Source organism: Podarcis filfolensis (assembly GCF_964270895.1).
Source record: "Podarcis filfolensis genome assembly, chromosome: Z".
NCBI classification, from domain to species: Eukaryota; Metazoa; Chordata; class Lepidosauria; order Squamata; family Lacertidae; genus Podarcis; species Podarcis filfolensis.
The window spans coordinates 33,813,014-33,838,878 of record NC_139617.1 but is presented as its reverse complement, the minus strand read 5'-3'; the positions used below and the strand labels follow the sequence as shown (position 1 = coordinate 33,838,878).

Sequence of the window (25,865 nt, the reverse complement as noted above, 5' to 3'; positions counted from 1 at the left end):
TTTGAAAGCTACCTAGTTTGGTGTGGGGGTTAGAGCACCAGGCTAGGACTTGGGAGTTTGAATCTCCTCGCTTGGCTACGAAGGTCAGTGGGGGTCATTTGCTCACTCTCAGCCTAACCTACTTTGCTGGGTTGTTGTGGGGATTAAACGAGGAGGAGGAGAGTCTCTGGAGCTCCATAGAGGGGAGGGGGATATAAATTCAATAAATAAATGCCTCAAAACAGTTTACAAAAAGAATAAAACAATAGAATTATTTAGTAAAAACAGTTAAAACATTCAGAAAATTAAAACCAGTCATGAACTAAATACACACCAGCATACTAGATATCTGAGTCGGCAACAATGACTGTAAATCACACCAACTCATTGCAAATAGAAAGCTAGCAGGAAAGGGAATAAGATAGGGTCCACATCACTCTTCAACTCCTGGGCCAGGACCTCAATACAGCCTGATTGAAGTGAGTGGCAATGATTTTAAAAGTATGGAAGTCTCTCACACAGGAGACAGTTATGGCCCACAGCTTGGATGGCTTTGCAAGTGGATTGGCTGAGGGCTACTAGCCGCAATGTCAACGCTCTACTTCCATGGTTGGAGACAGCAATGTTTTTGAATACTAGTTGCTGGAAACTACAAGAGGGGAGAGTGCTCTTGTGCTTGGGTCCTGCTTGCAGGTTTCCCACCAAAATAGGCCCCCTTTGGCCTGATCCAGCAACCATTCTCTTCTTATGATCTTACATTTCAATTGAATATGGATCCTGTATTTGAAATGATTGAAGAATACAGGGTTGGAGAATCTTCCTGCCTTTCTGACATGTGCTAGCTTTCTACTAGCAGGGAGTTTTGTTGTTTGTTTGGGTCCAAGAGGGAACATCAAAAATTGCCGTCATCCCCACCAGCTAGAAAGGGTATAGTCTACCTTATCACTTAGGTCTCTACCAATAACTTCATCCTACTGGATGTGCAGTGCAGGCTTAAGAAGTCTGCAGTCATAATAGCTGCGGAGGCTAATCTGTGATCCTCCAGCCCTCATCACCCCTGGCTGGGGTTGATGGCAGTTGGAGCCCAAAAATATCTAGACCCATCACCTAGATGCTTAGTTGGGATAAACCCCATTGGTCTTTCTTCTAACAAACCATGCATGGGATTGTATTGAGGTGTCAAATTGGCCAAAAGGGGGCATTATTCACCCCCTTCTTCAGCCAAAGGTTTCCACTTACAGATCAGGGGAAAGAACAAACATGCAATCTTAAAAGACAAGGCACAAAGGGAAAAGAGATTTAGGAGGGAGGAGGAGCTAAGCAAACTCGGACACAAGTTATTAGCTACAAGTTCTTCTAATGGCCAGCAGGGGTGAGGAAGTTTAAGGAGAGGAGCACCTTTCAGCTGCTCTGAAAGAGAGGGACAACGATATGCATTTTTCTCTTCCTTGCTTTGCTGTAGCCTCATGAAACGGCTGGCAGACATTCAGCTGAACAGATTTTGGAAGGGTGCAAGCACAGAGACAGCTTCAGCTTTACAGGAACATCATGCAACTTCCCTCTCCCAATCTTGGGTTGCCAAACTTGCTAGACCCCTGTGGGCACATCTGGGTTTTGGACTGAGAGCCAGGGGTGCCACCGCTTGTGGTCCTGCTCTTCTGATCAGCCACAATGAGAGAAAAATGATTTACCTTTGCTTGATTGTAGTAAAGCCTCTAAGCACATTACGATAAATATTAAAATTATCTATCAAAAGTGGTTAAAAGTAATTTAGACATTTAGAAATAATTAAAACCAACCATTAAAAAGATTAAAACTTGTCAACATCTTTCAGCTTGGCAGCACCTATACTTTGGAACTCCCTGCCCATTGATATTAGGCAGGTGCCTTCACAGTACTCTTTTCAGCACCTGCTAAGAACATTTTTGTTTAGGCAAGCCTGCCCAGGTGCTTAGAAAGTTGATGTGAGTTTTAATCTGCTTCTAGTCTCTTGCTACTTTAACTTTTTGAATTTAAAACATTATGGTTGTTCCTTTTCCTTATTCATAATTTTATTGCTTTATGTTTTTTTGCAAGCTGCTTTGAGGGTTTGATTTTTGGGTGGGTTGTGGTTTTTTTTTACCATCAAGCTATGTGCTTATACATTTTATGAAATCCATAAATAAAATAAATAACATCAACAGTGAGTGTAGCTGCCTAATGTCAACAAGCACTGAGTTTCAAAGAATAGGTGCCGCCGGACCAAATTTTCCCGTTTCTCTCTCCAGGTTAATTTCAGCTCAGTCCATCTGGAAGAATGATCTGCAGGTGGCTGGTTCAAGACCTGTTGGTACTCAAGGCAGAAAATCCAAATGGCCGTTTCCTCCCTGCACAGAAATTAACAGGTGGCATGATCCACCAGGAAGTTATCCTGCACAGCACCCTGTGATGAAGCAGAGATAGGCAGCAATGATGGGCTGCCACTTATTTTGCAACAGGTACCATGCTATCTCTGTATCCCCACTGCCGCTTTTATTTTTATCCTTACCTGAAGCTTTGTTGCCCGTCAGAAGAATCAGGCACAGTATAAGGCAGGATCGGGGCAGGTTATGAAGAGGGGGTCCAGTGGCAGTGTGTGCGAGGACCATCAAATATGCCAGTTTTGCTTCTCGTTTTTCCTTTCTTAAATTCTGTTCTCCTCATTTCCATGTCAGTTTGCAATTTCTCTCTAAGCCCATGTGAAAAATTTTCAGCATTTCAGTGTGAATTTCTCCTAATATAAACATCTTTGTATGGCGTTTTTGCCTAATAGGCACATTTCCCCCTCAATGCTGATTTTCCATAACACAAGAAGAGCGCTTCTGAATCAGGCCAAAGGCCCATCTAGCCCAACATCCTGTTCCCACAGTGGCCAGTCAGAAGCATCTTCTGGGAATTCAGGGAGTTCAAGGGTACCAGTGGCTGCTCACCAGGATGGCTATGCTTTGCCTCCACAGCTGGAGGCAGCAACACTTCTGAATACAATTTTCCTGGAAACCACAGGAACGGAGAGTTGCTCTTGTGCTCAAATCCTGCTAGTGAATTTCCCTTTGGGGCATCTGGTTGGCTACTGTGAAAAGAGGATTCTGCACTAGATGGACTAGTGGTTCTTACATTATTACAAGCAAATTTCTCCCATCTATTCCATCCCCCTATTTCCCCCATGGTCCTGTCTGCTTTCTGTCTTCTTCCTTCTGGATTCCAGTTCAGCTAGGAGAATTTCTTAAAATGATTTCCAGAATTAGGGCACGGGCGTTCTGCCTCATCTTTCCGTTCCATCTGTTCATTTGCATCTTCTTTTTTTAAATCCTCTGGGTTACCAAAGCATGCGTGCGCATTGATACCACACTGGAAGGGGGAAAGGAAGGCGGTCTTGATGTGATTTTATTGCACACAGGGCTGCTTTCAGACTCTTTCCTGCCTTTGTTTTTATAGGGTTTCAGCAAAGCATGCCTGGTCTCCTGCATGTTGGTAAAGAGCATGAGTAAAAGAGGCAGAGGGAAGGGACTCTAACCTGTACAGTACTCTGTACAAGATTCAGAAAATTTGAAAATGAAATAACATAGGTTACCTAATGCAGGGCTGGGTAGACATCAGGTCTACCCAGGATTCCCTGTTATGATGTCCACATCATAAAACACATATAAATCACATGAACCCCACCCCCACAAAAAAGGAATATTGGGAACTGTAGTTTACCACTCCGACAGTGCTACAATTCCCAGCACCCTTAACAGACTACAGGATTCTTTGAGGGAAATTTTATTTATTTATTTTCTTATTTATTTCATAAAATTTATACACCGCTTGGGTTTTTTTTAAAGCAGTTTACAAAAAATATATAGCAATAAAAGTATCAATATGAAAAAATTTAAACGACGATTTAATACTTTCAAAAAGTTAAAATAACAGTAGGTTAAAAACATTGAAACTCGTATCAGCTTTCTAAACATCTGGACAGGCTAGCCTAAACAGGCGCTGAAAAGAGTATAGTGAAGGCACTTGCCTGGTGTCAACAGGCAGGGAGTTCCAAAGTGCAGGAGCTGCCGCACCAAAATATCAGTTTCTGACAAATTTAGAACTCCAAAGTTGGGGTTTGAGGTTTCACATTTTCCTCATGATAAACGAGTGACAAAGAACAGCCCTGGGCTCATTTGGGAGGAAGGGCGGGATATACATTTGAAAAGATGGCTGTAGCTCAGTGGTAGGACATCTGCTTTGCATGCAGAAGGTCCCATGTTTAATCCCAGATGGCATCTTCATGTAAGTCTGGGAGAAAACCTTGTCTGAATGTCCAAAGAGCTGTTGCCAGTCAGAGTAGACAATATTGAGCTAGATAGACCAATCTCTGAATCAGCAAAGGACAGCTCCTTATTTAAATCATGCTTTTATTTAGAAACGATGAGGACTAGAATCTTATTTTATTTTGGAGGAGGGGCCATAGTTCTGTCTCTGAAACCCCAGAGAACCACTGTCAGTCAGGGTAGAGAATAGTGAGCTAGATGGACCAGTGGTCTGACTCAGGATAATGTGACTTCCTCTGTTTCTATTTAATACAGTATTTTATTCAGAAACATGAGGACTACAATCTTATTTCAGTTTTAGAGGAAAGGGTGAATGTCAGTCGTAGAGCATCTGTCTTGCATGATGAAGGTCCAGGGTTCCATCCCCAGTGACATCTCCCAAGTAGGGCAGGACTGAAACCCTGGAGAGCTGCTGCCAGCCAGTTTGAACAATACCAAGCTGACATCACAGTTTGAGAAGTATATTCACAAGCTGGAATGTGTGCAGCCAAGATGATAAAGGGTCTGGAAACCAAGCCTTATGAGGAATGGTAGAAGGATTTGGGCGTGTTTAGCCAAGAGAAGAGAAGAAGAGTTTGGATTTGCTATCCCGCTTTATCACTGCCCTAAGGAGTCTCAAAGTGCCTAACATTCTCCTTTCCCTTCCTCCCCCACAACAAACACCTTGTGAGGTAGGTGGGGCTGAGAGACTTCAGAGAAGTGTGACTAGCCCAAGGTCACCCAGCAGCTGCATGTGGAGGAGCGGGGAAGCGAACCCAGTTCACCAGATTACGAGTCTACCGCTCTTAACCACTACACCACACTGGCTCTGTCCTGGCTTCTAATTTTATCCTGAAATGTCCCTATTTTCCACTACACCACACTGAAGGCTTAGTGGTGCCTTCATAACCATCTTCAAGTAACTGAAGGGCTCCCACATGGAAGATGGAGCAAGCTTGTTTTCTGCTGCTCCAGAGGGTAGGACCCAAACCAATGGGTTCAAATGACAGGAACGGAGATTCTGACTAAACTGTAAGTGCCTTTTGACTGTTGAACGGGCTCCCTCAGAAAGTGGCAGGCTCCGCTTCATTGGCGGGGCTATTGGCATGTTCTTTTTCTTGCTTTTAATGTATTTTTTGCTTTTTATTATCTTGTATTTTTATGTTTTGAACCATCCTGCAATCTATGGATGAAGGGCAGTATACAAATTTAATAAATAATAAAATAAAAGTAAGTGGAGGTTGGATAGCCATCTGTCATGGATTTTTTATCTATGATTCCCGCATCGCAGGAGGGTTGGACAGGATGACCCTTGAGGTCCTTTCCCACTCTACAATTCTATGATTTTATGTGTCAGGGAATCAGTGCAGATAGAATAGCAGTCTGAGCCGATACACAACACCTCCCTGTTCCCCGGATACAAACTACCACAAGCGGCTCCCCCTTGAACTGCTCCCCATCACTGCACTTCTCCTGTAAGGCACGTCCTCAGGGGAACCGTAGATTGAATCCAGCGCTCTCTATTCATAGGAGCTTGGAGATTCTCCACGCAGGGCCTCCGTGGCAGATGAGCGAGGGGTTGCTTGCCACACAGATTGTTGCAATCGGATTCCCCTGGTGGTGGGTCAGTAATTTTGAAGAACTCTGCTCTGACACATCGCAGGGAAGTGGTAAGGTCTCCCAGCACAGCCTCTCCTGGCTCAAAGGCCAGCTTTCACGTAGGACTGTTCTGTTTTGTTTTAGAGGAAGGTGGCAACGATCTCTCTTCCTCACACCAGCTCACCATTTGTCTGACTACAGACATCAAAACATTTAAACAGAAGGCTGGTCCGCTCCAAGAAGAGACCAGGCAGCATTCGTTTCACCAAGACTTGATGTGGGATCAAATGTTCTCAAAAAATTTGCCATGATAGGTCCTGCCATGTTTCCATTGAAAATACTATAATGCTAGAAAAATGCAACCTGTGTTGCTGTTAGAAGTAGTACGATTCATGCAACATGTTGGCAACTAACATACACACAATAATTACCAAAATAATTATGCATTCTTTATTAATCTTCTGAGAAAAATACACAAACTTATGCAAAGCCACAGAGACTTGCGAACTACCCAACCTGAGATGAACTTAAATTGTCTGATTTCAATGGATTTTTCAAGTGCTGAACTCAGTCTTTTGTTTTCTTTATCTTTTTAGGTAAGTTCATTAAGATACAAACAAAAGATAAGTTCGATGTTGTTCACAATACCGAGAGATGCTAGTGAAGTTGTAGATGGATGTTAATAAAGTTGTTTCGCCCTGGCAGTCCAAGTAATCAAGATCTTAAGCCAAGAAATAGTATTCTCTATGAAATTGAATATCAATATACATCTCAAGGCTTTGAGATTAGACCACTGAAGTAGCCCGGAAAACTACCTTGGGAGTGTGCTACCTGCAAGCCCCAGTAAAAGGACCCCATTGGGCAAACAGCGGCCTCTTGCTTACTTTTCTGTCTATTAGTCGCCAACATGTTGCATGAGTCGTACTCCATGTTTCCATTGAAAGCATGGAAGTAGCCCTGTGGTTTTAATTTCCACAGTGGACAACTGTGCTGGTCTGTTGCAATGCAGAGAAGCTTGAAAATTACTATGTTCATTGGGGCATAAGTCAATTTACTCTTTCTTGGGAAAAGTTTTGGTTAGTTCAATAGTAGGGTATCTACTCTGCATGCAGGAGGTCTCAGGTTCAACCTGTAGGTTCTCCTGGTAGGGCAGGGAATATCCCCTACTCTAAACCCCCTAGAAATCTGCTGTTAGTCCATGTAGGACCGCTAGTCTGACTCTGCAGTATACAGTAGCTTCCCATGTTCTTGTTTAAATTGGCCTTAAATTCAGAACAAAGAGAACTGGAATCTTACTTCATTCATAGGGGAAGGGTTGTCGCTCCTTGGCAGAGTGCCGCCTGCCTTGCATGTGGAATGTGAACTCTTTATTAGTTGCTGGGTCTTTATGTCCTGCACAGACAGAAACATGCCAAAGCACAGTTTTCACATTTTGCACTTACCACTTGAGGAGAGGATACTTTAATACCCACCTTCAGTTATTGTGTGGTAGCATTTGCAGAAATGCTAGGGAGTACCTGATCTCAGACGAACCCGTGTCAGGAAAGAAGCCTCCTGGTTGCTAGGGGAAAAGGGCAAACTGCAGAGGTTCCAAAGACTACTAGAAAATAAGACAGAAGCAATACTGAAGAGGAGGAGAGAAAAAAGCACTTTAGAACTCCTGGATTCCTATTGCCTGATGTGCAAATTACTCACTTATTAATCACAGCTCATTGGTGAATAACTGTGACACATGGAAGCAGGTCGGCTCATTTCACAAAAGTCACTTAGGAGCATAGTGTTGTTTTTTTGTTCTGTATTTAGTTTAAAAGTATAAAATAAAATAAATGTATAAAATAAAATTAAAAAGGAACATTACCTGGATTCCTAGATCCAGTTTTAGGGCAAGTACTCTTTGGTGAGAGAGCCCCAGCCAAGATTTAAAATCACAAAATATGCAGCAAAGTAAAACGTGGAAATATAGGCTGTTATACCTTTAAAATATCCATTTCTAAGTTGCTTCCAAAGTTCCCCTCTTCCCTTAGCATAGAAAGAGACCACACATTTGGTTTTAAATGGTTTACTTAAACTTCAAAGGTCATGTGCTTTTCCATACAGCAGCAAGAAAAGTCAAGCAGTATAACTTAGGTTCTTCCAAAATGATAAAATCAGGGGCGCTGACTTGCCCCCCACATTGCAGGGGTGCATCATGTGATGCGTTATGTTACATGTCATGTGATTTGTCTCCTCCACGCCTAGCACATGAGCTGGAATATGTGGGTGTTCTGCTGCTGTGATGCTGGCGCTTGTGTGCTGGGTGGGGAATGGAGAACATGCAGCTGGGCTCCGCGTTTGGTCTCCTCCCCGTGTGACATTGGGCGGGGAGGAGGAGGCATAGCAGGCCACAGGATTTGGGGAGAGCTCAGCCCCCACCCTGAAAAATGGGGGAGGGAGGCTGAAGACCCCTCAGTCCCCACCACTTGGCACGCCTGGATAAAATGTTTCTAAATTATTTGTATAGAAGCACAAAGCTGGCTGGCTTAAGCCACATGGTGTAACCTTGGAGCATGCAGCTTAGACCTCACATGGTAGAAGTGAAAGAAAAAGGTTTGGTAACCCTTCCACCCAAGGTAAGAGGCAGAGACCTAGCAAATTCCGTCAGGACAGCTTACTCTATGGTATTAACCCCTTCGTGCATTAGAGTGAAGCATATTGGTTATATGAAGCTGGATATCCTACCAATACTGGCACATTCTGAATCATCATTGAATTGTAGAATTGGAAGTGACCCCAAAGATAATCTAGTCCAACTCCCTGCAATGCAGGAATCACAACTAAAGAATCCCTGACAGGTGGTCATCCAACCTCTGCTTAAAAACCTCCAACGGAGAGCCCACCACTTTCTGATGGAGTCCATTGTCAAACACCTCTTACCATCAGAATCGATTGGTTTAGGTCCTGCCCTCTGGAGCAGCAGAAAACAAGTTTGCTCCCTCTTCCATGTGACCTTCATTTATTTGAAGATGACTGCCATATCACCTTTTGGTCTTCTCTTCTGCAGGCTAAATATACCCAGCTCCTTCAACCATTCCTCACAAGGCTTGATTTCCAGTCCCTTTATCATCTTGGTCGTCCTCCTCTGCACATCTTCCAGCCTATCAGAACTGGACACAGGACTCTAACTGTAGTCTGACCAAGGCAGAATAGAGCAGTACTATGACTTCCCTTGACTTGCTTCCTAGTTTTCTTTTTTTGGGGGGAGGGGGTGGGGGGTTTAAGAGACTTGCTTAAAAAAGAAAGAAAAACCTTCTGCCTGGGCACACAAATTGGATGCCTTAATGGGTGCAGGGTTGGTGACCCCTGAATAAACCTTCTAAATAAAAAATAAATATATATAGTAAGAATCCTGGGATAAGACTCATCCATGTGTTCTTGTTGATCATCAAATTTCTTGGTAAAACTGACATGAAGAATTAAAAGCCAGTCATAAACCCCACAAAACCTAACTCTCAAACCATATTAATTTATACAGCAAACAGAGAGAGCTGAGTCCAACTAAATTCTACACAGAGTAGATCCATTGACTTAATGACAACTCTCAGAGCGGCTTAACAATCAATCCCAGGAAACTCTGAGGGGAATGAAGTGTGGGGTGGGTGGGTGTCCCCTAACAACTTTCAGCATCCTTGACAAACCACACTTCCCAGGATTCTTTGGGGGAAGCCACAATTATTTAAAATGGTAGAAAAACTGCTTTAAATGTATACTACAGATGAGGCAGTGATGGCCACCAACTTGGATGGTTTTAAAAGAGAATTAGACAAATTTGTGGAGGAGAGGGCTATTGATGGCTACTAGCTACAAGGGCTATGCTCTGCCTACACCATGGACGCAATTAATAATTCTGAATACCAGTTACTGGAAACTTTGGGTTTGGGTCCTTCCTGTGGGCTTCTCATTGGGGCACCTGGTTGGCCACTATGAGAAGAGAATGCTGAACTAGATGGGCCTCATCTCACGTTCCTAATAAAACAGATGATTGGAGTGGGCAAAATCTTGTGTGACACCTTGTGGCCTAGCTACAACCAGTCTGTTATCCTTAGAATACCCACAGTGCTCTTCTTTGATGAAACCAGGGACACTGGCAGCACCTTTACAGTCAAAGCAATGCTGTTGGTCCTTGCTGGGAGAGCGTTGGCTCAGTGTGAAGGCACAAACAGTCTTAGCACATCATTTGCTAATGCTCCACTCCTAGGTCCTGGAGAACAAGAGCAAGAATGGAGGGAGGGTTGGTGGGGGAACCCTCTCCACCCCACAGCCTGCCTCACCTTTTCATATTCTAATGGCCCTCCGCATGCGCCTCCCCCCCCCCCATCCTTGATTTGTGAGCTCTCTCTGAGACTCCTGCTGGGAAATCTCTCCATCAGAGGCACACGCCATCCCTCAGTAAATTACACTGAGATATAATGAAGGAGGAGAAATCAGTGACTTGGTGATGGGGACTCCCCGGGGGACCTTAATTCAAATATTTGCAGAGCTGCTTTCATGGAGGGGGGGCATAAGGGGGGAAGAGTGGGGGGGGGTGCCTCCTTGCAGGCCTTTTCAGGTGCTCAGCAGAGGGGGAAAACAGGGCATGATGAGGGGATGGAGAGACATCACAACCCCACAGCAGTGCTTGGGGTACCAACTCCCCCTTGAATCTGGCCTGACTCTCTAGCCCAGGGTGGTCCAACTTATACCAAGTGGGCCGCAAGAGTACTTTGACATGCAATCTGCGGGCCGCACATTGCCTTGTGGTAGCACAGGGGAGCAAGGCTAAAATTTTAAGCCTTGCCAGCCCTCACACTGCCTTCCCAAAACTAACTAAGCAAGGCACTGGGCTTGGGGAAGGGTCCCAGAGCACTCCCACTTTCTTCCCAAAGTTGGGAAAGTGCTCACTAGGTTTTGGGAAGGAGGAAGGAAGACACCAGGACCCTGTCTGAGCCCACATGCATCCTCGCCACAGCCCAGTGCTTTGCTTATCTGGCTTGGGGAAGGCAGCATGAGGGCTGCAGGGGGGCATCAAATGTTGCCAAGTGCCACCAAGAAAGGCCTTCTTGGTCACATGTGGCCCTTGGGCTGCATGTTGCAACACCCTGCTCTAGCCATTACACCACACTGTTCCTTGAGTCCCTGTCAGGGAAAATGGTGGGGTATAAATATAGTAGTAGTAGTAGTAGTAGTAGTAGTAGTAGTAGTAGTAGTAATAGATAAGCTAGCTTACTACATGGACTTTAAAAAAGAAGAAGAAACTTGCAGGATAGGTTTGAAATACACGATCCATGCATGTGTGCAGTCTGGTGGCTCAATCTGTAATAGTTCATCTGGCACCTACAAAGAAAAAAAATAAAAATGCCCCAAAAGTCTTAGGAACTTCTGTTTTCTCAAACAATAAAAGCTGAGACAATCAGGCTGCCATGTTTCAAACTAGATCTCCAATCCTGCTTGGTGCAGGGATTTTAAAAAAGATGCTAATGATGCAACAGTTCCATGCTTGTAAAGTCTTTCTCTCTCCCTCTCTCTCCTGATTTCGTGTCTGTTTTGTCTTCAGCATCCCCCTTCTCCTGAAACCACGCCAGGGATAGCATCTGAATGCAGCTTTGTGAAACCGCCGGAGCCTGGGGCTCAGGTGCCCTGTGCTTTGGGTGCAGCTGCTTGTGGTAACACTGCATTGGGCAAGACGTGCTGTTGCCATGCCGATGGGGGCACTGCCGTGCATCTGCTGCTCACCAGCGCAAGGGCCTGGGCAGGCATTGGCAGCAGGGGGTGGGATACATATATCCAGCAGGCACTTTGGGTAGGAGGTGAGGGGTTGTTTGCAGCCACAAGGGCAGACAGTGTGATTTCTTTGGGGATGGGCTTCTAAAGGGACCCTGAAAAGACAAGAAGACAAAAGTAACAAGGAGGAAGACAAATGCACATTCATACCAGACGCGGGTGGCACTGTGGGTTAAACCACAGAGCCTAGGACTTGCCGATCAGAAGGTCGGCGGTTCGAATCCCCGCGACGGGGTGAGCTCCTGTTGCTCGGTCCCTGCTCCTGCCAACCTAGCAGTTCGAAAGCACGTCAAAGTGCAAGTAGATAAATAGGTACCCTTCCAGTGGGAAGGTAAATGGTGTTTCCGTGCGCTGCTCTGGTTCACCAGAAGTGGTTTAGTCATGCTGGCCACATGACCCGTAAGCGGTACGCCGGCTCCCTCGGCCAGTAAAGCGAGATGAGCGCCGCAACCCCAGTTGGTCATGACTGGACCTAATGGTCAGGGGTCCCTTTACCTTTACCTTTTACCAAACATTTCAAGTAATATCATACCATTTTAAAAAGCACAGCTACCCACCCCCACCCCACCCCAAAAATCTAGAAGCTGTGGTTGTTAAGAGTCCTGAGACTTTTTGGGAGACCCCAGTTCTCCTTCCAGGGCTCCAATTCCCAGAGTGAGGGAGGACGATAGTTCAGTGGCAGGGTGCCTGCCTTCCATGAAGAAGAAGAAGAAGAAGAAGAAGAAGAAGAAGAAGAGGAGGAGGAGTTTGGATTTGATATCCCGTTTTATCACTGCCCTAAGGAGTCTCAAAGCGGCTAACATTCTCCTTTCCCTTCCTCCCCCACAACAAACACTCTGTGAGGTGAGTGGGGTGAGAGACTTCAGAGAAGTGTGACTGGCCCAAGGTCACCCAGCAGCTGCATGTGGAGGAGCGGGGAAGCAAACCCGGTTCACTAGATTATGAGTCTACTGCTTTTAACCACTATACCACACTGGCTCTTAGAAGGTCCGAGGTTCAATCCCTGGCATCTCCACGTAGAGTTGGGAGAGCCTTCCTGCCTGAAATCCTAGAGAGTCGCTGCCAGTCACCATAGACAGTACTGGGCTAGATTGACCAATGGTCTTATTTGGTATAAGGCAGCTACCTGCATTCCTAATCAATCCCTCTTCCCAGAGAACACTGGGAATTGGCAAAATAAGGGGTCTCCCATCAGGTCTCAGCACCTTTAGCAAACTACAGCTCCCAGGATTCTTTGGAGGAAGCCATTACTGTCACAGTGATTTAAATGGATGGTGTTAATGTGGCCTCTTTTTCATGAGGGACTGTACCAACCCCACTTTGTATTCTTATGGAGAATACAATGCATGGTAATCTGGGGTCTGATACATCACTTTGGAGCAGCCCTGATCCAACATGGGATGATCTGGGGCTGAGCCAACCTGATATGGGTCCCAAATTGACCTGGAGGCACTGTAAAGTCAGGCAGATGGAGGGGAAAAATGGCTGCCTTAGGCTACCTTAGGCTGCCTGCATGTCTTCTTCCCAGTCATCCTTCTCTGGCAGTTGGCCCCTTTTTGTCAGCCCTGGATTGATCCAGTTCAACCCAACCCAACTAGGGGCAATCCAGGGCTGCTTTAACACTATCCAGCAGATTCTCAACTTGGCCTGAATTGATTTAAGATCAGGGATTCATGCACAGAACTATCAATGAGCTTCATGGTAACAGGTGCATGCAGAGCTTGTCTGAGGCCTGGTGTGGGAGTCTTGTCCATGAGATGTGCCATCATGGTGGTGGTGCCTAATATGATCTCACACTACACCCTAGTACTGTCAAGGTCCAAGGAATCCTATCCCTCCCACGGTGGCAGCCAAAAAAAAAAGCAGATAAATGGAAAAAAATCCTGACCACATAATTTATTCAGTATTCAGAGAGAGGGAGACAAAGGAATGTGGTTCTTATTTCAATGATGACATTGCTCCAAGTAAAGCCCAACCGCCTCCATCTGTCTTATCCTACGTCATCCCTGTGCTGTCTGATCTGGGCTTTCTGCCTCTGAGCTTTCTGTTCTACTACCCTTAATGCACAACTAGTCCTAGGAGTGGGGGGCTCAGAAATGCTCTCCAAAGACACTGAGTCTGTCAGCTGCCTCTTCCCCGGTTGTTTCTTCTTCCTGCTGTTCCTCTTCCAATATTTCCCAGCTTTTCCCCTCTGCAGTCTCTGAACTATGTCCTTCTGCAAACCACTGTTCTAAATCTATACTGTCCTCCTGTTCTTGGGAAGGTTCAGGAGAAGGTGGGGCAGCCCCCACCTTTCCTCCTCAGTCCGGCCTTTGACAAGTACTCAGTAATGCAGGTCCCGATTTTACTACCCAAGCCTTACAATGCATACGGACAGGAATGATGTTTTGCCCATGGCCATTTCGCCTATTAAGTCACCTTGCAGCTAGGAGGCATGGGGCATTTTAGAGGTCCCTGGTGGGGTCCCAAACTAGGGTTGCCATATTTTGAAGAGCAAAAAAGAGGACACATTTGCTGACTTCTACTTTAAACTATGGATCGCTATTATGACTTTACCCATGAAAAAGAGGGTGTGTCCTAGAAAAAGAGGACATATGGCAACCCCTTCCCCCAAGCCAAGGCTGGGGGTAAGTGTACTTGGCTCCCCTCCACCTCTGCACTGGTCTGCATAGCAGAGTGGAAATTAGAAGGGATGCTGGAGGATTTTTTAGTGGGGGGGGGAAGGATGCTGCTCACTTGATCCATAGCCCCAATTATATTTTTACTAATACATGCATTTTTTATGGACATTTTACCATTTTGTACATATGCATTGGCTGGAGAAGCTCACTGCAAAATTTGGGAATGTGACTGTGTGGAAGGATGGTTAGGTTTTGGTTCCTGCAAACTCCATGAAACTGAATCAATGGGGATGGAGATGAGGAAGGGGAGAGAAATTCGATTCACTTCACATTTAAATGCAAACTTTCCTGATCCTCACTTTTCAGAACAAATACATGAACTGAAACACAGCCTCCCTTAGAATATTCACACCCCTCCAAATTTTGCCACACACTTCTCCAGCTCAGTAAAGTGTGCAAAAATGTATCTTCTGGGGCAAAATTTGCCGAGAAATGCATATATTTGTGAAAATAACATACAGAAATGTGTTAAGTAATTAGGGGAGATTGCTTTGCCAAAACGTGTGCTTTAGACAATATTATATAAATCTTTGGAAGATTCAGGACAGATAAAAGGAAGTCCTCCATACAGCACATAGTTACACTATGGAACTTCCTCCCACAGGAGGCAGAGATGGCCACCAAGCTAGAAGGCTTTAAAAGAGGATTAGATAAATTCATGGCTATCAATGGTTACAAAGCTGTGATGCCTTCACAGTTGGAGGAAGTAATGCATCTGAATGTCAGTTGCTGGAAACTGCAGGAGGGGAGAGAGCTCTTGTGCTCAGGTCCTGCTTGCAGGTTTCTCATAATGGGCATCTGGTTGAAGAGGAGGCTGGAGTAGATGGGCCATTGGCCTGACCCAGAAGGTTCTTCTTTAGTTCTTATATAGCAAATGTGTGAATTAGGAGAAAATTGCACTAAAACGCTGATGAATTTTCATGAGGACTTTTCTTTAAATTGCAAACTGATGTGAAAATGTTGGGAACTAAACTTAAGATTGGAAAGAACGAGAAATTGAGATAAACTGAAATGGAGATATGTAGATATAGATGATATAGACAGGTGGCGCGGGGCGCCGGGGCGCCAAGTTCTGGAGGGCGCCAGGGAAGAGGTGGAGGCTGGACGCGGTGCCTCCCGGCATCAGCTCGCTGCCGTCGCCCACCTCCGCTATGCTGTGCCAAAGCAGCGCCATGCCCGGAGCCTCTGCCTGCCATGGCCACTGCGGCATGGGTGCCAGGGAAGAGGAGGAGGCTGGGTGCGGCACTTCCTGGCATCAGCTCACCGCTCTCGCCCGCCTCGCTGAAGCAGTGCCACGCCCAGAGCCTCCGCCTCTTCCCTGCTGGAGGAGCCTCCCTCCAGCCACTGCCCACCTCCTCCAACCCTGCAAAGCTGCTAGCAGCTCAGTAAAAAGGTTGGCAACTCTGGGAAACAGCGGGGGAACGCCAGAGGGATCTTTGCACCACAGTGCCGGATATACTTAAGACGGCCCTGTAGATATCGATATCGATATAGATCCTGAAGCTGAGGCTCCAGTACTTTGGCCACCTCATGAGAAGAGAAGACTCCCTGGAAAAGACCCTGATGCTGGGAAAGATTGAGGGCACAAGGAGAAGAGGACGACAGAGGACGAGATGGTTGGACAGTGTTCTCAAAGAAGAAGAAGAAGAGGAGGAGGAGGAGTAGTTTGGATTTGATATCCCACTTTATCACTACCCGAAGGTGTCTCAAAGCGGCTAACATTCTCCTTTCCCTTCCTCCCCCACAACAAACACTCTGTGAGATGAGTGGGGCTGAGAGACTTCAGAGAAGTGTGACTGGCCAAGGTCACCCAGCAGCTGCATGTGGAGGAACGGAGACGCGAACCCGGTTCCCCAGATTACGAGTCTACCGCTCTTAACCACTACACAACACTGGCTCGAAGCTACAAACATGAGTTTGACCAAACTGCGGGAGGTAGTGGAAGACAGGAGTGTCTGGCGTGCTCTGGGTCATGAAGAGTCAGACACGACTAAACAACTGAACAACAACAGATATAGATATAGATATGGCCATTCCTAGTTATGGATGTGGAGAGACAATATCAGTTCCCCTTGCAGTAGAAGCTTCCAAATTCTCCCATGACTCGAATTAAAATCCGAGCTGGAGAAGATTCATTGGGCTTTTCCCTGTGTTGAAGGGCTGTCATAGCCATAGCTGCCACCATGGGGCACTGCTCCTGGTTTTGCAAGGCCAGTTCTCCAACCAAATAACGTGTACCAAAGTGCATAGATTGAGGTAAAGTGTGCATGGAAATGTATATCTTAGTGAAAAGGACATACTAAAACACATTCTGTTACAGAAACCAATGTGCAAAAATGTGAAGAACATGGGGAAATGGCATATAAAGTGCATGTATATTAAGAGAAAATTCACACTAAAATGCTAATTAATTTTCATGAGGACTTTTTAAAAAGAGTTTTTTGAACTTTTTTTTAAAAAAGAGATTGCAGACTGATGCAGAAGAGTCGAGGGCTGAATTGAGACTGGAAAAAAATGAGAACTATGGAACTATGTTCAGAAGACGACAGCTTTGGAGGGGCCAGGGAGTGGCTAAGGTGAAGTCGGGGTGGGGGTCAGGCTGCAGACTTAGTCAAGAAGTGGCTCCCAAACTCCTTTTTTTAAAAGATTAAATAGTTGTGGGGTGCTAGAGTTCAGCAACACCTGGAGTGCCAGGTTCCCCCTCCTTGATGTAAGAAGAAGCATCTTCCTTCCTCTCAGGAGAGAATGCCTCTTCTCCCATTTCTCAGAGTGCTTCTTCTTCTTCTATATACAGTGGTACCTCCGGTTGCATACTTAATTCGTTACGGAGGTCCGTTCTTAACCTGAAACTGTTCTTAACCTGAAGCACCACTTTAGCTAATGGGGCCTCCTGCTGCCGCTGCACTGCCGCCACCCGATTTCTGTTCTCATCCTGAAGCAAAGTTCTTAACCCGAGGTACTATTTCTGGGTTAGCAGAGTCTGTAACCTGAAGTGTCTGTAACCTGAAGCGTATGTAACCCGAGGTACCACTGTAGAGGAATTATCCAGTCTCTTGCATACAGTGGAAGAATGTTGCTTCTTATATGAGTGTGTTGCACACACTCATAAATGCACACACACACACTGATGCACACATCCACACACACGAATGCACACATATAACCACACAATCTCGGACAGCATCACACACTCATGCATGGCATACTCACAAATGTACATAGAGACACATGCTCACATATGCACCCATACTCACACCTGCACCCACACCCATTGACAAACACAAACATGGGTACTCACACGCGTTCACAGGCAGGCAAATGCACCCGCACACGTACAAACTGGTATGTACCCTCACACACCCGCTAAGTTGAGCCACTCACCCCAAATCATCTATGTAGATGCAAAAGGGCTTGCGGGGTGTGTGTGTGTATCTATATATCTCTACAGGCTCTGCAGTGGCTGTTAGGGAGGCTGAAAAACAGATTCAGCCGAGGAGGCAGGCGGTGGAGGGAAGGGGGGACATGGAAAGGGAGAGGGAGGGGGGAGAGAGCGAGAGAGCAAGAGAGAGAATGACAGACTGTAATCCCCCTTGAGTGCCTAGCCTCATGAATATTAATAAGGTGGTAATTAAAATGCAGGGACACAGCAAGACGGATGCGAGGGCTCCTTTCAGAGCGCTGGGAATGGGGCGGGCGGTGAGGGAGGGGGTGCTTGCAGAACACAACTCTTTCCAGGCAGGGTTTGTATTTATTTCTTTTTTTTTATTATTCTCTTCTCTTGATGAGCGAAAAGAGAGAGAAGAAAACAGAGCCTTCAACTTTCATCAGTTTGGAAGGGAGGGTTCTGCTCGCTCCCCCCCCTTCCCCCTTTGCACAACCTTTTTTTTTTCCTGACACGACATCTCTTTAATTGCTGATTCCCCCCTCTCTACTCCCCCAGAACTCAGCCATAAACCAGGATATAACGAACTTAGCCCCCCTCCTTCCAGTGCGTGGCGATGGTGCAACTGTGGCTCCATGTCAGGGCTATAGTTGGGCTGTGGGAGAGTTGTGCTTTCCACCGCCAAGTGCCATCAGCTGGCTTTTGTCTTCCTGGCCTTGGGTGGGCTAAGGTGGCAAGTCAGCTCCGCTGGTTGAGTTGCAGGGGCACAACAGTTCTCTTCCCTGCTACCCCTTACCCATTAAGCCACCTGCTGCTCCTAAACCAGGTAGCAAAACTCATCATTTATCCACATGGTGGTGGCAACAGAATTTTCAGCACAGTCAAATAAGCGGGTAGCGAATACTCAGCTGAATATTGGACAGAGTGGTGCCGAACGGCACCCGGAGCGCATCAACCCCAGCCGAGCAAGACAGCCCTTCTATATAATTTTTATCATTTGCCATTGTGGCGGCTTTCAGACCTTGTGGGGCTCCAACTCCCTACAGCCCCACAACAGACATAGCAAGATAGGGGCGCAGGGAGTTGCAATCCAGCAGCGTCGAGTGAGGCAGGCATTGACAACCTCTGCAATACAGTGGACGCTCAGGTTGCAAACGTGATCTGTGCGGGATGCATGTTCGCAACCTGCAGTGGTGCATCTGCGCACACGCAGGTTGAGATTTGGTGCTTCTGCGCATACAACACCGCCAAAACCCGGAAATAACCCGTTCCGGTACTTCCAGGTTTCAGCAGTCCGTAACCCAAAAAAACGCAACCTGAAGCATCTGTAACCCGAGGTATGACTACTGGGTTGGATCTCTAACCTGGGAGAGAGAAGGGTTTGAATCTCTGTTCAGCCCCAAAGCTGGTTGGGCAGGGAAACTAGGGCTGGCCACTCTTTCTCATGACCTGGCCAGCCTTGGATGGATGTACGGGTGGGGAGAGAGGGGAAATGGAATGTTTGTTTATTTATTAAATTCCTATCCCCACCCAAAGGAGACCAGGGTTTCAAACACCAAAGTGGAATGTGTACAGCAGAGTGCAATCAAGATGATCAAGGGTCTGGAAACCAAGCCTTATGCGGAACAGTTGAAGGAGTTGGGTATGTTTAGCGTGCAAAAAAAAAAAAAAGGAGACTGAGAGGAGATACAATAGCCATCTTCAACTATCTGAAGGCTGTCACAAGGAAGAGGGTGAAAGCTTGTTTTCTCATGAGTCCAGAGGATAGAACTCAAACCAATGGATTCAAATTGCAAGAAAGGAGATTCCGACTAAACACCAGGAAGAACTTTCTGATAGTAGGAGCTGTTTGACAGTAGAACGGACTCCTTCGAAAGGTGGTGGGCTCTCCTCCCTTGGAAGTTTATAAGCAGAGGTTGGATGGCTGCCTGCCATGGGTGCTTCAGTTGAGATGCCTGCATTGCAAGGGACTGGGCTAGATGACCTCAGAGTCCCTTCCAAATTTACAAATCTATGATTCTGTGTCAAAACAATACAATGTTTTTTATTGTTATTAAAAACAATTTTTAAAACATATTGAGACAATTTAAAACGTATTATGATCATATCAAAATACACACACACCAGTAACAGACCCTCCTGGCTGGTTATTTCAAGATTGCCACGGACAGTATGTTTTAGTGATCAAAATGCCAGGGTAGTGAGACATTTGGAGCATGATTTGGGGTGTAATCAATGTAAGCAAGTTGGAACTGCAAGCCTCTGTTGCAGCATAGAGTGTCTCTGTTCAGTGTGGTAGAACAGGGTGGATGAATCTGATATTTTTTGTTTGAAGTTTTGTTTGGAAGTTTTTTCCATCTTAAGTTCAGTTCTCCACATTTCCACATCAATTTGCATTTTAAAAATAAAATAAAATCAGCGTCACAGCCCAAATTTCTCCTAATGCACAAATTTTTGCACAGCAATTTCCCTTAACATAATGCATCTTAGTATGTTATTTTCACTGACATTTTATGCACATCTTAAAAGGTAAAGTTAAAGGGACCCCTGACCATTAGGTCCAGTTGTGGCCGACTCTGGGGTTGCGGTGCTCATCTCACTTTATTAGCCGAGGGAGCCGGCGTACAGCTTCCGGGTCATGTGGCCAGCATGACTAAACCGCTTCCGGCGAACCAGAGCAGCGCACGGAAACGCCGTTTACCTTCCCGCCAGAGCGGTATCTATTTATCTACTTGCACTTTGAAGTGCTTTCGAACTGCTAGGTTGGCAGGAGCTGGGACCGAGCAACGGGAGCTCACCTCGTTGTGGGGATTTGAACTGCTGACCTTCTGATTGGCAAGTCCTAGGCTCTGTGGTTTAACCCACAGTGCCACCCACGTCCCATGCACATCTTATTCTGGTATAAATATGCATTTTTGTTTGTGCACTTCACTTGGCTGGAGAAGGGCATAGTGAAATCATGCATGGCCGTGTTTTACTTCATATTTATAAGTGTGGATTACGGAAGTTCATCTTTAAATGTGTGCTGAATTCGACTTCTCCCTCATATCTTGTGGATGCCATAGCAGCCAACTCCTAGGGGCCGAGGCGTCTTCAGGCCTCCTAATAAAATATTCAAGGGGCTGGGCCCCCAATAGTTGATGGGCATTGCCATTCAAATGGTATGCCCGTACCACATCATGTGATTGATTATGTGGGGTGGGATCTACCGGCCCCCCCTATTTTATTAAAGTTGGCCCTCCCTTTATGAGCCCCTGATGTGGCTAGGAGACCTAGAACGCACTGCTTGGATACATAAACTGGAATAAAATAACCAGCCACACAATATAATATGGGAGACACCTGGCCTACTAGTAAAAGGTAAAGGTAAAGGGATCCCTGACCATTAGGTCCAGTCGTGGCCGACTCTGGGGTTGCGGTGCTCATCTCACTTTACTGGCCAAGGGAGCCGGCGTACAGCTTCCGGGTCATGTGGCCAGCATGACTAAGCTGCTTCTGGCGAACCAGAGCAGTGCACGGAAAAACCATTTACCTTCCCGCCAGAGCGGTACCTATTTATCTACTTGCACTTTGATGTGCTTTCGAACTGTTAGGTTGGCAAGAGCAGGGGCCGAGCAATGGGAGCTCACCCCGTCGCGGGGATTCGAACCGCCGACCTTCTGATCGGCAAGTCCTAGGCTCTGTGGTTTAACCCACAGTGCCACTCGTGTCCCTTTTGGCTTAGTAGTAGCACACGTGAAAAGGATCTGGGGGGTCTTAGCAGACTAATGCTATTCTAGGTTTCATGAACAGTCACGAATAATTGTTTAATAGTAATAAGACATCCTCCACTTTTAAAAAAGTTTTATTCCTCTGCAATAACACCTTGCAGCTTTCTGACTTGTTCTCTGGAGCCCTTGAGAAGTCTCTAGAATTTATGTGGATGCAGGATTTTGAGATGATTTGATGGTTGCTAGGTGACCAAGGGTGGTGTGTGACAAAATGAGGGGAACCTTGGGCCTCGGGGCTAAATGTACCCCCTCCCCCGGCCTCTCTACCTGGCCTTCCCTTCCATTTTAGGGGTTTGAAAGTCTATCTTGCACTGGAAATTGGTTGCATAACTAGTACAAGAGAGACATTACATGAGCCAGCATAGATTTAGGGCAGTGCAAGCAGTTCTGCCACACAGGGCACCAAATCGAGAAGATCAATAATTGAGAAGATCCATTTGTAGGCGCAAAATTTTGGGCTCACACAGGGTACCTGTGTATTACAAAAGATTACCAAAGTCCGCCCAGGCCTGGAGGCCATATAGTTGCAAAAATTGGAGAGTGGGGTGTGGTTCCTTTTTCACTTCTGTCAGGAGTTGCACAGAACTTCTGTCAGGCAGGCTACAGATAAAGCAGAACCAAGAGGCGAAGGGGCTGGGGGCTGGAAGGCAATTACTGTGGATTCAGCAGGCTTACATAAAGCAAAGAGGAAGTTGACTGCAGAGCTGGTTTCATCCGTGAGTCATTGCAGCCGCTCACATCCCCACACCCGTTGCTCAAGGCTTTGCAACTCTTTCAGCTGCTTTCCTTTTTCCCTACTGGAAAGAAAGAAAGGAAGAAAGAAAGAAAGCATCCCTTAGTCATCCTGAGCCTTGATTACGAAAAAGGTAGAACTGGATACAGATGGCCTTTGCATCAAATAAATGTGTTTTTGTGTGTGAACTAGCTTTTACGCGGAGTAGACCAATTGAAATGAATGGACCTGAATTAGTAGCTGCCATTCATTTCAGTGTGGGTTTATTCTGAGTAGGACTGACACGGGGTAACAGTGGTAATGCATATGCTTTGCATTCAGAATGTCCCAGGTTCAATCCAGGTAGGGCTGAGAATGATTCCCTTTGTGACCCGACCCGCCCCCCCCCGCAGAGAGCCGCTGCCAGTGGCTAGAGGGAATCCTGAGCTAGACAGACAAATGGCTGGATTTGGCATAAGGTGGCTTCCTTTGTTGCCAAATAATTCAGCACTTTATTCAGAAAGATGAGGACTAGAAGTTTAATTCATTTTAAGGCGGTGGGCTGTAGCTCAGAGGCAGAACATCTGCTTGACATGCAGAAGGTCCGAGGTTCAATTCCCAATGACATCTCCAGGTAGACTCCCTGTATGAAACCTTGGAGAGCCGCTGTCAGTCAGTGCAGGTAATACTGAGCTAGATAGATCAATTTCCTGACTTGACTTAAAGGCAGCTTTCTACATTCACATGTCCCTCACCAGGAACTCCAGCCCTTCACAGATGCAGCTCTGTGATGTCCACTACATCACACTGTCCTCTCTGCAAGTTAAATGTTGTTGTTTGTTTTTATTTACACACCCACACACCCCTTGTGACATTCTTTTAAGTGAAATTAGTTTTAATTGTTGCAGCCACCTACTAGGAATAACTCCTCATTTAGTGCTTTTGAACATAGAATCATAGAAACATATAATTGTAGAGTTGGAAGGTACTCCATGGGTCATCTAGTCCAACCCGCTGCAATGCAGGAATATGTGGGTGGCCTATATGGGGATTGAACCTGTGACCTTGGTGTTATCAGCGCCAAGCGCAAACTAACTGACTCACCTGTTTCTGCTTTCTAGCTTCCTTGGGTTGAACTTGGGGAGGAGCGTGTGAACTCAGAAACATTTGCATCTTGCACCGTTAATTTTGGAGCAGGCCCTTGTGGTGCTCTTTGAAGTTTCCCTCTTGCTTCTTAGAGGACACTGGTGGATAACGGCACAAGGCTGCACACTCATGAAATGCAAACCAGATGTAAGTCCATCAATATCCTCCATCCTTATTTGGCACCTACACTCGCACCTGAATAATCTCCCTCCCTTTACCCCTCAAACCCCCTTCAACTATCCCTCGTAGTTCCCTCTCCCCTCACCTCGCAGCTCATCCAAGCTCCTCCTTCCTCCCCCAGCCCCTTTTCAAGGAGGGGAGAGGCACTTCACAGCACACCTGCTGTTCCTCAGGCTGCAGTTGGCATGAACTGCAGAGCATGACGACACCTTACATTTTTATGTATATAGAAAGATATAAAGTCCTGATAGAAATTCATCACCCTTTTAGTGTGTATTTCCACATGGAAATTTTTCCCTAATATACACACTTTTGCAAAACATTTCCCCTAACACAATTCTTTCTAGAAAGTTTATTTTAATGAATATAGGCATTTTTTTTGTTTTAATTCTATTAGAATTTAATTACTTTTTAATGATGATCTTCTATATGTTTTTGGCTCATTATATTTATCTGTGTTGTTTTAATTTGTGCAAGCTGCCTTGAGTCCTTGCCTGGAAAAAAAGGTGGGATAGTCAATAACAAATACAAATAAAATTAATAATAATTTCCATGCATGCTTCACGCTCACACACATTTTGGGAAGAATTGGAACCACATCGTGCAAAATTCAGAGAAGTGAGGATTTTGGAAGAATCACATTTTGGGTTGTTGATTGTTTTGGGAAGCACAGGTAGGCTAAACTTAAAATGCAGACCAAAAGATAATCGTCTCCCATCCCTGGACCACATTGACAGAGGCACACTTGAAGGAAACCTGCCAGTACATGTGTTGGGTTGATTAAGGCCAAGCCAAGATGAAGCCAAGCACAGAGTCACTCCTGAAGGCTGACATGGTTGTTCTACTGAGATTAGGGGGAAGAGCATGCCCAAGGCTTTTTTCAGCCGGAACTCAGTTCCAGCACCTCTCAGGTGAGTGCCATTGCTATTAAAAGAGAACAAGGGAGGTCCTCATGGTGAGTTACGGCCCCTCTTTTTCTATAAAAATAGCACTGGTCATGCCTGTGTCTGTGCTTGCTGTCTGAGCACCTCTTCAGGATTTGTCAACATTGCCAAGCCCTGATGACTCGTTCTTTCCCAACATCAATGAAGCCTAAAGAGTCTCCATCGTGTGAGTCATCCTTCAAGCTGTTATCAGGACCACTGATGATGTCATACACCTGCACAAACTCATTCATGGTGAACAGGATGGCTTTGACGTCAATGCTGCAAGCATATGTACACTGCTGGCTTAGTGGCAGTTTTGTCCAATGCGGCTGTTAGCTATTGTTTCCCGGGCACCTGCACCAATCAGAAGCTTTGCCTTGGTTTTCAAACATTTCAAAAGTCAAACGGACTTACATAACAGATTAAGTTTGGCGCTTTTGTTTTTGCTATTTATTTTGCGTTTTTGTTTTTGAGGCTTTTTCGGTTAATTTATTTTTGTGACTGTGTGGAACCCAGTTCAGCTACTGATTGACTGATTGTGTGACTGTGGAAATGGATAAAAGCCCCCCATCCAAACAATGACTATAACCAGTGCAGGTAAGAATTTTTTTTTAAATTTTAATTTTTATCATCTACAATACTGTCTTATTTATTTTATAGTACAGTACATTGATTATTGCTTTCATTTTATGGATCAATGGTCTTGTTAGAAGTAAAATTCATGTTAAATTGCTGTTTTAGGGGTTGTTTTTAAAAGCCTGGAACGGATTAATCCGTTTTGCATTACTTTATATAGGAAAATGCGCCTTGGTTTGGGAACGATTTGGTTTTGGAACGGACTTCTGGAGCGTATTAAGTTTGAGATCCAAGGTACCACTGTAACTGGCTCATGGTCACGCCCAGTGAGCTTCATGGCTAAGTGTGGGGCAGGTATTTGAAAGCTGTTCTCTCCCAGTTCCTAGTCCGGCACTCTAACCCCTATGCCACACTGCATAAAACCTTATATAAATATTATTTGTATATCTCGCTCTTCCTCCAAGGAGTTCAGGATGGTGTACATGGATCTCTCCCTCTCACAACAACCCTGTGAGGTAGGTTAGGCTGAGAGAAGAACAAGGTCACCCACTGAGCTTCCTGGCTGAGTGGGGGATAAATACTTAACTAATTGACCAATTGCATCACAGAAAACTTGGTCCACCCCCCCCATAAAGTCTGCTGCCCTAAAATAAATCCTGGCTATGCCCATACCCTGGGTGTTCTGCAGTAGTTTGACAAGAGCTTCTGACTCCCAGCAGTTTAAGGCGGGGGCGGGGGGAGGCAAGGAAATGTTTTTAGCAGGAGGGTCACACTCCAACATAGGCAACCTTATGGGGGTCAGTTTCCTGTGTTGGGT

At 45.7% G+C, this 25,865-nt stretch overlaps 2 long non-coding RNA genes across 2 annotated transcripts; one reads left to right on the top strand and one right to left on the bottom strand.

Annotated features, from left to right (window-relative positions):
* The first annotated feature begins 5,149 nt into the window (after positions 1-5,149).
* Positions 5,150-6,614, top strand: LOC310754597. The gene is made up of 2 exons (XR_014543908.1): positions 5,150-5,312; positions 6,476-6,614. It is a non-coding gene; the product is annotated as an uncharacterized lncRNA (long non-coding RNA).
* A 14,890-nt stretch (positions 6,615-21,504) lies between these two features.
* LOC310754685 lies at positions 21,505-24,041 on the bottom strand. The gene is made up of 3 exons (XR_014543957.1): positions 23,955-24,041; positions 23,325-23,492; positions 21,505-22,305 (listed from the first exon to the last, which is right to left on the bottom strand). It is a non-coding gene; the product is annotated as an uncharacterized lncRNA (long non-coding RNA).
* Positions 24,042-25,865: the final 1,824 nt, after the last annotated feature.